We start from the raw sequence: 13,682 nt of genomic DNA on the forward strand, positions 1-13,682 counted from the left end.
CACTGGGGGTAATATGCTGGACACACTGGGGTAATATGCTGGACACACTGGGGCAGATTGCTGGACACACTGGGGCAGATTGCTGGACACACTGGGGCAGATTGCTGGACACACTGGGGCAGATTGCTGGACACACTGGGGGCAATGCTGGAGACACTGGGGCAGATTGCTGGAGACACTGGGGCAGATTGCTGGAGGACACAATGGGGGCAATGCTGGAGACACTGGGGCAGATTGCTGGAGACACTGGGGCAGATTGCTGGAGACACTGGGGCAATGCTGGAGGACACACTGGGGCAAATTAATGCTGGAGACACTAGGGGCAATGCTGGAGGACACACTGGGGCAAATTAATGCTGGAGACACTGGGGGCAATGCTGGAGGACACACTGGGACAGATTGCTGGAGACACTGGGGGCAATTCTGGAGACACTGGGGCAGATTGCTGGAGGACACACTGGGGGCAATGCTGGAGACACTGGGGCAGATTGCTGGAGACACTGGGGCAGATTGCTGGAGGACACACTGGGGGCAATGCTGGAGACACTGGGGCAATGCTGGAGACACTGGGGGTAATATGCTGGACACACTGGGGGTAATATGCTGGACACACTGGGGTAATATGCTGGACACACTGGGGCAGATTGCTGGACACACTGGGGCAGATTGCTGGACACACTGGGGCAGATTGCTGGACACACTGGGGCAGATTGCTGGACACACTGGGGGCAATGCTGGAGACACTGGGGCAGATTGCTGGAGACACTGGGGCAGATTGCTGGAGGACACAATGGGGGCAATGCTGGAGACACTGGGGCAGATTGCTGGAGACACTGGGGCAGATTGCTGGAGACACTGGGGCAATGCTGGAGACACTGGGGCAATGCTGGAGACACTGGGGGTAATATGCTGGACCCACTGGGGGTAATATGCTGGACACACTGGGGTAATATGCTGGACACACTGGGGCAGATTGCTGGACACACTGGGGCAGATTGCTGGACACACTGGGGCAGATTGCTGGACAAACTGGGGGTAATATGCTGGACACACTGGGGCAGATTGCTGGACACACTGGGACAGATTGCTGGACACACTGGGGGCAATGCTGGACATACTGGGGCATATTGCTGGACACACTGGGGCAGATTGCTGGACACACTGGGGCAGATTGTTCTTGTAGATACATCATGACAGCCTCAATACCCTGTTGGTGTCCAATGCTGGTATATAAGCTTGTCACATCCATAGTGACAAGAACTGATTGTGGGGGTAGGGGGCCCAAGTCCCTTAGTAGCTTAAGGAAATGTGCTGTGTCTTTTAGGAAAGATCTCATATTCGGTACAATCGGAGATAGGATTTTCTCCAATGTGATAGCCAAAGGGGACAACAGAGAATTAGTGGATGCGACAATAGGTCGCATCCACTAATTCTCTGTTGTCCCCTTTGGCTATCACATTGGAGAAAATCCTACAAGAACACACGACCTTCACTACCGAGAAAATGTCTTTTTGCCATGATTTACTTCGAATGGTTCTAACGAAAAACTTTTTCCTGTTCGAGGATCAATACTATATGCAGCAGAAGGGGACCGCGATGGGATCTAAAGTCGCGCCCCCTTACACGAATATATTTATGGACTTTTTTGAAAATACGTTTGTTTATTGTCATCCTCTGTTCATTTTCCATGTATTTTTTTGGCAGCGTTATATAGATGACGTGTTTCTTATCTGGACAGGTGATGTAGAGACACTAATTGGCTTTCACAACGATTTAAATTTATGTACACCGAATATTGCTTTTTCCATCCAACATGATTACAGTTCTATCAACTTTTTGGACACATTGGTATTGATAAAGCCGGGGGGTTTGGTCGAGACAGATCTTTATGTAAAACCAACAGACAAAAATAGTCTTCTCTTATATACAAGCAGCCACCCCCATCATGTCAAGAAGGCTCTACCTAAATCCCAGCATGAGAGGATAAGGAGGATAGTCTCAAATCCATCAGTTCGTTCTCGCAGGCATCTCGAGATGGATTTTAAATTTCGTGATAGGGGTTATCCTTCAATGATTTCAGGGGTATCTGAAAGCACTGAAACATCAACAGGGGCCAAAAGTAAGACTCCCAGGATAGCTTTTGTGAATATGTTTCACCCCTTCAAGCGGCCCATACACCAGAGTATATTCAGACATTGGAACATTTTACAGACTTCGTACCCTGATATCCCTGAATTCAATTCACGGCCTTTAATTTGTAACAAAAGATCCGACAACCTCAGGAACCACCTCGTAAGAGCGGATGTTGGTTCAGCAATAGTCACACCACGACAACAAATTTTGAGTACCCCACGCAAAGGGACATTTCCCTGCCTAGGGTGCCGCCAATGTTCTAACATCATAAAGGGTGACTCCTTTTCACACCCACGGACTTGGCGCAGATTTCAAATTAAGGGTCACTTCACATGCGATTCCACGTATGTGGTGTACCTCATCAAGTGTCCATGCGGTCTCGGATATGTTGGTGAGACCACCCAACATATCCGAGACCGCATTTCTCAGCACAAATCTGCCATTAGGTGTTCACGCAGCCTGCTACCCATTCCTGCCCACTTTTTGGAGTATAGACACACCATTGCACAATTACGATATCAGGTGATTGATTGCGTTCCTTTAGCCAGGAGAGGCGGAGATAGAATCAAAAAACTTAAGGCCCGTGAATCTTATTGGATCCATAAGCTGCAAACACTCTCTCCCTTTGACCTCAATAGGGAGTATGATATTATTTACTGATATTATTTACTGATGTGTAGTTATCTTGCTACTAGCCATTATGTCTAACCCTCTTGGTTGCCGGCAAGTACTGCCCCCTATGGACTCCATCATTGATGTGGAGGTCTGTTTTCTCTCTCTATTTTTATTTTAGTAATTTGGAGCATTATTCTTACTTTTATTATTATTTATTTATTATTTTTTTATTTTCATTAGTTTCACTTTTTTACATATGTATTTCTTTCCTCCCCCCCTTCTCCTCTGTCTTTCTTCTTCCTTAGGTTCCCCTTTCCCCCTTTGGCCACTGGCTTTCTTGTTCTCTCATTGTATATTCATGTGGTTTTTCTCTTTTACAGGTCAGCTCCGATTTGCGCTAACTGCGCATGCGCTAAGGACGCTTTCCACTCGGCTCTCTTTGGCTTTCTTCGGCGCTCCATTTTCTCCCAGCGCCTGCGCACTACGGACCCTGACCTCCTGGGCACCCGGAAGTTCTTTTCCTTCCTCCATTCACTGCGGTCGGCGGGCACATATAAGCGCGGTTTTGCGCTCTCTCCTTCACCGCACTACGGACCCTGCATAGCCGGACTCCTATCACTGGTAACATCTTTTATTAATGCACCTTGCTTTTCTTTTTTGTCTTATGTAGTCCTTTGGTCTTCCGTCGTCACCTTTTACTTTGCCGCTCTGGTTCCTCCCTTAGGGGTTCTCTTTGGCCATATGATGCCTTTAATTTTTGCACTCTTGGGCCTTACACGTCCGTTGTACCATATTAATAGGGTTTTGCCTGTGGCCTTTGCCTTATATTATGTTATTCATTCCGGACACTTCCTCCTCTATATAGGTCTATTTACTTGTGTCTTTGTGCTCTCTCTCCATTCATGTATGGGTGTATGCACATGTGCTTGTGTGTATGTATATGTATGTCTGCACGTGTGTGTGTGTGTGTGGATATATGTGTGTGTATATATGTGAGTGTGGGGGTGTATATTTCCCTTATACCTTTGGTTTCTCTCTTTGGATCTTATGTTTCCCCTCTCCTTCCTTTTTTCTTTCTCCTTTTTTTCTTTTTTCTTCTTCCTTTTTTTTCTTTCTTTCTGGATGGTCTTCTAATTTGACTGGTAGACATTTTGTCTTTTAGTTCCGACTACGGAGTATATCTCAGCACGGATGTATGTTCTTCCGTTTTCTAGAAGGGATTATTTTATATTTTATATCCTATGTGATTTCAGGATATGATTCTAGGTTTTGTTGATTCTTACCAAGGTTTTATTTCATTTTTTTCATTTTTATTTTTAATTTTTCTTTATTTTCAATGTCGTTATATACACTTAAATGTATCCATTTCTTTTGCTATCATTACAGATACATATACAGGTTTACTTGAAAAAGGCTTATAAGCCGAAACGTCGGAAATAATTACCTGTGGAGTGATGAATATTTTTGTCTCATTTTTCTAATATGTATTCGGTTGTTAAATATTTCTTCTCTGAACGGATAAACGTCATTGACAAAGTTTGGATCTTCTCTGAACGGATTAACGTCATTGACAAAATTTGGAAATTTCTAATAAACTCATATGCGAATCATATTGACTTCTATTGTGTGCCGGAGTTATTTTTCTGGAAGCTCAAATATATGGGCATCACTACATGTGATCATATCTTGCCCAGCTTCAAATGGACCAGGCAAGATGCCTGAATCTATAAATGGAAAAGTGAACAGCTCTTCGGATTGTCCAAGTGTGGGATCAGTTGTCACCAGGCACTCGGCATAATGGGAGGAAGGAGGATCAGGGTGTGTAATATGCTGTCCAGACAGTGGAAGATGTGGTGGTGGTGGTTGTGGTAGCAAAGTGACTGGAAGCATTGTCCGCTATCCAACCAACAACCTTTTGACACTGCTCTGCGTTCAATAGTGCTGTGCTACGGTCCCCTAGTAATTCGGACAGGAAGGTCAAGCTAGAAGATGTGGATCTTTGTTGTGGCCCAATTTCAGCTTGCCCATGGCCTCGGCCTCTGCATGCACCATCAGCATCACGTCCACTTCCCCATCCCTTGCAACGCGCCTTGCCCATTTTAAATTGACTACTAAAATATTTTCCACATTCACTACAAATGGCTGAATTTGGAGTAAACTTTATGTGATCAGTGTGCGTCAAAACCATAGTTTAAAATATCTGTACTGTAGGTAACATTTTGTTTTACCAAACTGTTGTTAATAACTAGGGTAAGACAGCGAAAACAGCTCAATAGAGCCCTCAAATGCCGCAATTTTTAGCCCACAGATAGAAGAGGCATTTGACAGATACCACACTGTTCAATATGTGACATGTATTTTTGTTTTTTAACAGAAAAATACTGTATAAAACTAGGGTAACACAGAGCAAAAAAAGGTGAATGTAGGCCTGAAATGCCCAAATTTGTAGCCCACAGATAGATCAGGTGTCTGACAGAGATACTACACTGTTCAATATGTGGCCTGTATTTCATCTGAATACATTGATCTGGTGTCTTTATCCTGCTGTGCAGCGCTTTACAGCAGAAAGCTAAGTGCTGAGTTTTCCTACCTGTCCCTTTGTTGCTTGCACATTAGTTTACTTTATTCCCTGTCATTCTTTTCTGGTGGATTCCACTGCTGCTCACCTCCTGGGGTAGGAGTTGGGGGTTTAGCTCAGGGCTAAACAGGACATATGGACAGGTCGGTGACTTGGGGCACCCTACCATCAAGGGTACCCCCAAGTTAAAGAAAGACATGGCTCCCCCTTAGCCTGAGGGGCAGTTCAGCTCTGCTTTCCCACTACTGCCCCCGTGACACCAACTTTGCATTCTATTTTACAGTTTTCCAGTTTTTTTGCCTGGGGAGGTAATAGTGTTTAATAGATAGATAGATAGATAGATAGATAGATAGATAGATAGATATTTGAAGACATGCACACGTTTTACACATGTCTGATTTAATATTCCAACTTTCCGCTTTCATCCACTACATCTCTGTCCTCTCTACTATTTAGGCATTGATGCTCATGCACTCATTTGTATACGCAGCACGTCATGATTAGAGTTGAACTAAACTGAATTGTAAATTGCTCAACTCTGCACATCGACTTCTTTTAGAAGTTCATTTTATTGTGTGGAGTTCCAGGCAAAGTCCAGGATAGGAGAGAGAGAACTTTACAACACCAAAGTTCGGGTTGCCACTGCCTTTTATGGAGTTAGGGTTCTGGCTAAAGTTTGGAAAAAGTTCTGGTGCCTGAACCGAACTTTGGACTAACGTTCGGTCGAACCCAACGAACCTGAACTTCAACGGTTCCGCTCATCCCTAGCTGTGATATTATGTTTTCTTTGAGGCCTAGTCATGGCCACAAGTCCTGACCTTGAGTGAAGAAGCCAGAGATGCTGAATGTGACAGTGGAAAGAGTCTCGGAGGACCATGTGGTGGACATATGGAAAATGTTGGAGAGTCAGCATACCAGCATGTGTAAGCTTGGTCACCGGTGCTGACCAATGCCTCGCACGGATCAAGGTGAGTAGTCACAATGAATTGAAAAAAGGGGAAATTCAATTCATATGGTGTGCATAGAATGGAAGGGACATGTAAGTGGCGAGGTATTAGGTTCTTTTCTCAACGATAGTTCATTCTTCAGCAAAATGGTGTTGCGCTGGCTTCCATTTTGCTGATTTCACGGGAAGTGAATTTAAAAAAACTCCATATTCTGTAGAATGCAGATTTTGTAAAATTTGAGGAGAATACAATTCCACTTGAGTAAATTTTCAGATCTCTAAATCATACTCTAACTGAAATAAACCTGTAGGTATTCCGTTGTATTTTTATTAAATGCTAAACATAATTTTCTCATGTTGCCATAAACTGCAGGTACTGAAGTGGAGAAGGTGGTGGCACAAGTAAATTCTACATCCAATATATTATAATAGTAATACTTACATGACTGTTTTATGCGTAGGATACGCACTCCACCAGATTACTTTTGTACATATGCATACAAACTTCTATGCAGATGGGGTCACACCCACTTTAGCTCTGCATGAATGAATATGGGAGCTATGAATGAAACAGTAATATGAAAACTTTTTGTAACCACAACTATGATAATGATGCCTTAATCCAAAAAACAGGGCAGAATCGTATAAGTATTATAAGATTCAAGTATATCAGGACAAATGAGAACATTGTTTTATATTATTGATCTTCTTGTACAATGAAATATAGAGTGCTGTTGCAACAACTGCCAATAGTAACATGTCAACATATGCAGTATGGTAATTTGCATAATACATTTTTTATGATAAATATGCACGTGTATCAAACTTAATTCACCTGGTTTTCAAAGATCACACAATGATGCAGATTTAAATTCAACTTTATTTTGACTTTTGAACAGTAAAATTGGAACGGAAAAATTATTATTTTTTTTAGAAAACCACTAAAATAAATAGCCAACAAGCATCTCCAGTGCTCCTTAAAAAAAAACCCAAATACTTCAATCGGCTCTCATAAATATTTTAGTGCTCCATACTAAGTACAGAATTGAAAGCTATAAAAATTATAACAATCATAATGAAACATCTTCTTAGTTGCCCATTCTCATCTCATTTAATAGCAATATTTATCAGACCTTAGAAAAATATACCATTTTCTTTATTTTTATTTTGTATTAATCGTGTTTGATTTTCCTTAACTTTGTGTTGAATATATATTCTAGTTGCAAGTACTCTTTCCATCAAGCTTTAAAAGCCTACGAGAAATTGCCATATAAAATAGACTGCTCACAATTTATGGCTTTAGCTTCTATGTCTAGAGAATTTGCAGCTTTTTGTTGATTGCACTGAGTGTAGCCAAGGACTGATCAAATGGAAATGAATCAATATAATAATTCAAGCTCTGAAAAGTGCTATAAAAATCTTTGCAACTTCTCACAAGACAATACTTGAGAAACCTGGGTTTTTAAAAAGACTGCCTGAGATTCAAGCAAATTCTATTAAGGATCACAACATTTTTTTCAATATTGTTACTGCAAAAATTTGGCCCAAATCCTGCTCAACTGTCTGATGTTGCATCCATAGTAAAGGTACCTTCACACATAACGATATTGTTAACGATATCGTTGCTATTTGTGACGTAGCAACGATATCGTTAATGAAATCGTTATGTGTGACAGCGACCAACGATCAGGCCCCTGCTGGGAGATCGTTGGTCGCTGAATAAAGTCCAGAACTTTATTTCGTCGCTGGACTCCCTGGAGACATCGCTGGATCGGCGTGTGTGACACCGATCCAGCGATGTCTTCACTGGTAACCAGGGTAAACATCGGGTAACTAAGCGCAGGGCCGCGCTTAGTAACCCGATGTTTACCCTGGTTACCATGCTAAAAGTAAAAAAAAACAAACACTAGATACTTACCTACCACTGTCTGTCCTCCAGCGCTGCGCTCTGCACTCCTCCTGTACTGGCTGTGAGCCGGAAAGCAGAGCGGTGACGTCACCGCTCTGCTTTCCGGCTCCCAGACAGTACAGGAGGAGAGCAGAGAAGCAGAGCGCAGCGCTGGAGGACAGACAGCGGTAGGTAAGTATCTAGTGTTTGTTTTTTTTTACTTTTAGGATGGTAACCAGGGTAAATATCGGGTTACTAAGCGCGGCCCTGCGCTTAGTTACCCGATGTTTACCCTGGTTACCGGCATCGTTGGTCGCTGGAGAGCGGTCTGTGTGACAGCTCTCCAGCGACCAAACAGCGACGCTGCAGCGATCCGGATCGTTGTCGGTATCGCTGCAGCGTCGCTTAATGTGAAGGGGCCTTAAGGAAGGGAGTGTGTGCCCCCAAAACGTTGTGTGATAGAGCATCTCAGTGGATGGGGCAGCAGCAGAACAGTGATTCCACAGTTCTATGAACATTGGGTATGAATTGAAAATAAATGGTGGACAACTTTGACTAATTTGATTACTAAGAGTGAATAGAAAGTTTGGTAAAAATTATTGATCCTTAAAGTTGTATGTGAAAGATTATATACCAATAGTGATGTTACATAATATGATTATCAGAATATCACTGAGGACCTCAGCAATTGGATAACTCAGCCATGTAATCATTATAAATGCAATGTTTCTGCAATGAATACATTGTAAGTTATTTTACATAAACAATTACACAATCCTTTTGATGCTTAAGTCTAGGTAGGCAAACAATTTTACTGTTATCATTTTACCCTTTGGAACTTATATTTTAACCTTCAAGGACCAAAAATGAACATTATGTATTAAATGGTTACTCCCATCTTTATAAATGGTTATTGATGGATAATGCTTGCAAAGCAATTTTTCGATTTAATGCTTATTAAAAAAATTTAACCATTCTTCAGAAGTTAACACTTGTCTCATTTGTTTACAGTTTGTTGCCTTGGAGATTAACCACCACGGCTAAGAAGCTGAGTATGTACAGTGCTTGGAGATTGCAGTAAGCAGTAAATTGAAAAGCATTTGTTTTTACAATCACTATCCGACAGTATCCTACAATGAAGAAGAAAATAACCCTTTTAAGATGTCCTTTCACTGGATTTTTTAATTTAAACTGAGTACCTCTTCCAATTGCTGCCGTATCACAGACCCTGAAATAGTTATTCTTTTTTTACTGTGCTCCTCAGTTCCAAAGTTATGTCCTCCTGTAATAAAGGAGCACATTTTTTCTTCAACCAAATGGACATATACAGTCCAAACCAAGAAAAAAAGTTGTGCTTCACAGCCTCACTCCTTACAGCGAATCAATAGCAGTGAATAAGAACAGTCTGACTTCAGCGTTGGAGGTGCTCGCATGGAAACCAGATGCACATGTCGTGAAAATGAAGAAAAATATGCGGCAACACTCACCCAGCTTCGTGCGGTCCAGTACTTTATTAAGACATGAAAAATAACAGCTTCATGCCCGAGGGAGTGCAGATGGAGGGGAGGTGAGCAGGGAACGACGACGGCCGTTTCGCGCTGATCCAAGCGCTTCTATGGGTCTCTTTCTTCAACCAAATGGACATATACAGTATCACAGAACATCTGCCATAAAAGAGGAAATGCAGATATTCACAGAGAAGTTCTGTGATATACGCCCAGTTGATTGAAGGAAAAATTAGCATATTTATTACCAGGGGGCAACAGTGGAACAGAAGTAATTGGAAAAGTACTCGGTTTAAATACAAAAAAAAATTCTGTGAAGGGTCCTGTTTAAGTGTCTTCTCTTGTTGAATTGCATGCAGTAGAAGAATTGATTTAGCCCCTACCAGAAAGTAGATGTTTGATTCATGTTTGTGTCCATAAATGGAAAATATTAATTCTGAAAGCTGAATTCACTAGATGATTTTGGAATACAATAATTCTGAGTTTCAGTTAAGTATTTTAATAGCCCAACCGTGCCACCATGACAGTCTGTGAATTAGTCTATTTTAAGAATCATTGCTTTTATATTTTCTTTTTATTTGAAGCTTAGAGAATAAAACAGACCAATCTCCTTATTGGTGGTATTGGTAGCATGACCAAATGAAATTAACATAACTTATGATCTAAATGCCGTATTTTGTGGTTTATAAGATGCACCGAATTCTAAGATACATCCCAAATTTTGAGGACAAAAATAGGAAAAAACCTTTTCTTAATAAAATGGTGGTGCTTCTTACAATCCATGTGTCTTATTGCTTACCAAGGATGGTGGCTGTGGTGAAGTGGGGTCTCAGGGTCGCAGCTGGCGGAGGCAGGAGTGGGGCAATGCTGAGGACCCCAGACTGGGAGAAAAGGGTGTTTGGATGTGCGATGATGCGGGTGTTCGGTGATGCAGGGGCTCTGCTGACATTTTGTGAAAGGCCGGAGCACCCTTACTTCAATGGATTACTTTGCGGTGGATTCCGGGGGAGGTGCATGGGCAGATGGAAATCTTGGTGCTGAGATCTCATCTCCCTAGATCTTGGTGCCGAGATCTTTATCTGTGCATGTGTTGCCCCTGGCAGCCATTTTCCCGGAGTCCACCGCAATGTAAATCATGGACGTGTGGGGGTCCTGGGTTTTCACAAAATGACGGCACGGCCACCGAACACCCGCAGTGTCACACCTCATAACATCCCCTCAACCCAGCCTGCGGTCTGCAGCAACGTGCCTCTCGTGCCTATTCTAGCAATGACCCTGGGACCCTGCTCCACTGAAGCCAGTAAGGTATATTTGAATTATAAGATGCACCCCCATTTTCCCCAAAAAATTTTAAGGGAAAAAGTGCGTCTTATAATACAAAAAATACTTTGATATAGATTATCAATAAAGTATGTGATATTTGCTATTCTGCCTTATGAAATTCTCCAAATAGTACAGTTCAAATTTGGATGGACTGCAAATATTAATTCATGTTTTGTTTAGGGTAATGTAAGACTTGGATAATACCAAAGTGTTGACATATAAAAAAATAAATTATTTATTGAAATACACTAAAACAGGGAAATAAAAACATATAATGGAAATTGGTCACAAACATGTAACTCCACAGAAAAGATAAGGGGTCGCAGAGGTAACCGGACAAAGTTATCTTCATCAAAAATAATGAAACACAAGGTACACAAAAAAATTCTGATTATAATACAAAATAAAGCATGCTTGAAAAGGGCATGTGTAGCGCAATACATAATCATATTTTGTATGAAAATAATTCATAAATCAGAAATATAAATAAATGATGAAAAAAGTAATAGGATGGTTGAAAAATAAACAGCAAACCTATAGTAATGAGAATAAAGCAACAAGATGCTGGCTGCATTGATGTTGGTTTCACATACCGCATCTGCTTCACCAGGCATGTGGCGCCATGTTTTTAAACTCTTAGTTGCAGTAGATACAGAAAGGCCCTCATTGAAGATTTTGCTTGAGTAAGATGCAACAAATTTCTTTGGCGTATCTTTTATCTATTGTGTTTCACTGCAGGAAATGTACTCCAGTCAATGAATGGAGTAGATTTCTGTCATAATTCATGTTACTTTTGGGGCATAAATTATGATAAATTCAAAGATCTTGCTTGGCCATGCCTTCACAGCCGAGCTCCACTCTCTTTTCAAAAAGCTGGAGGAGTTGGCCAAGAGTGGTGTAAAAATGTTAACAGTCGTAAAAATTTTGTGCAACTATGAGCTGGAAACAACAAAGAGCTAGCACTCGACCAATAGGTGGAGTTTTGATGGTGCCAGTGAACGGGATCCGGAGACCCCCAGTTATTCAAGAAAAGTCAAACACTGCACACATCTAGTTCAAAATTTGCTGAGGTGAATACATTTATTGAAGATGCAGGGACGAAACAGTTAAGGAAACAATTTTTTAACGTTTCGGCCACTCAGTGGCCTTGTTCACAAATGGTGCCTTAAGAACTGTACGTGGCGCGTCATGTGAGAACAAGGATATATTTATATGTAAAAAGGTGGTCCAGATGTAACCCAGGTGACGGAAGTATTGTCTTAATATTCAATATAGGTAGTTAAAGAATAGTCCAGCAGTGGTTTTGAGACATCAAAAGGGTCAAGTTAGCTGGGTAATAAGCTGGCTCCTATGTGTCCCTGCAAACCCGAGGGTCCCAGCAGGGGAAAAGGTGGAGGGAATAGGAGAATATTCTACTTCCTCCCCGCCGTGTCTGTAACCTTCACAGATGCCGACACAGACAGTCTTCCCCACCTAGACACTGTCTGTGTCGGCGCCCCCACTGAACCACATAGGCGGTCTTCTGGACCTTATATTGCGCCTCCATTGCACCACCAATGCGGACTGCTCGATCCGGGATCGCACCTCCACTGCGCCACCAATTGCTATTCTGGTTACAGACACGGCGGGGAGGAAGTAGAATATTCTCCTATTCCCTCCACCTTTTCCCCTGCTGGGACCCTCGGGTTTGCAGGGACACATAGGAGCCAGCTTATTACCCAGCTAACTTGACCCTTGACGGATGTCTCAAAACCACTGCTGGACTATTCTTTAACTACCTATATTGAATATTAAGACAATACTTCCGTCACCTGGGTTACATCTGGACCACCTTTTTACATACAACTATGAGCTGAGCAAAATATTTGGAACAGGCTGTCCTAAACTGCCTGATAAATTGTGCCTAAATTACTAAAATGCACAATAAATTTTGGACGTGCCATGCCCTCCATTTTAGGGGTAAATTATGATGTAGTTCTACCACATTTTTATGAGTAAATCTTCCTTAATTGCCTTACATATTTTTAAACAGTACAATATTTTGTCCCTGTTTTCAAAGTAGAATGACCATCAAGTCAAGATTACAGATTTCTACTGAAACTTTGTGACAATAGTAACAATTAAGTCATAGGTTAAATAATTAAAAGCCTTTTACCAATTCATTACTAAGGATAACAGTAGGTCAACCTTTTATCCTGCTTATTTGGTGCCCTGAAGTCACTACACCCTAAACATACTGCTGACTAGGACAAATTGAGCCACCATTAAGGGTCCCATTAGATGTTTAGAGATATTATTATGAACTTCAGTATATGTCAGAATTAATTTTCCACAAAAATCTGTGTTTTACATCATGTTAAGAGAAAGAATTGTAAGTCCGAATTACTGCATGTGTTAGAAAGAACAATTATTACTAGCAAAACAGCGTTTCGTATTGTATGTAAAGAAAACCCATGAAAATACACGTGGTCTATTTGACAGCAGTTGATCCAAGCTCTTAGTTGTTTTTTTCGTGCCAGTAAATTTTTTAACTACAGGACCAATTCTTTTTAATCTCTTTATTATAACCTTTTGGATGGGATTGAGAGTAAAGTGTCAGTCTTTTCTGATGACGCAAAATGAAGTAGAGTAATAAACTGATCTTGCCAGTATAACATTACAGAACTATCTGGATAAGATGTTTGAATGGACAAA

This window comes from Ranitomeya imitator, chromosome 1 (assembly GCF_032444005.1).
Source record: "Ranitomeya imitator isolate aRanImi1 chromosome 1, aRanImi1.pri, whole genome shotgun sequence".
In the NCBI taxonomy this organism is placed as follows: domain Eukaryota; kingdom Metazoa; phylum Chordata; class Amphibia; order Anura; family Dendrobatidae; genus Ranitomeya; species Ranitomeya imitator.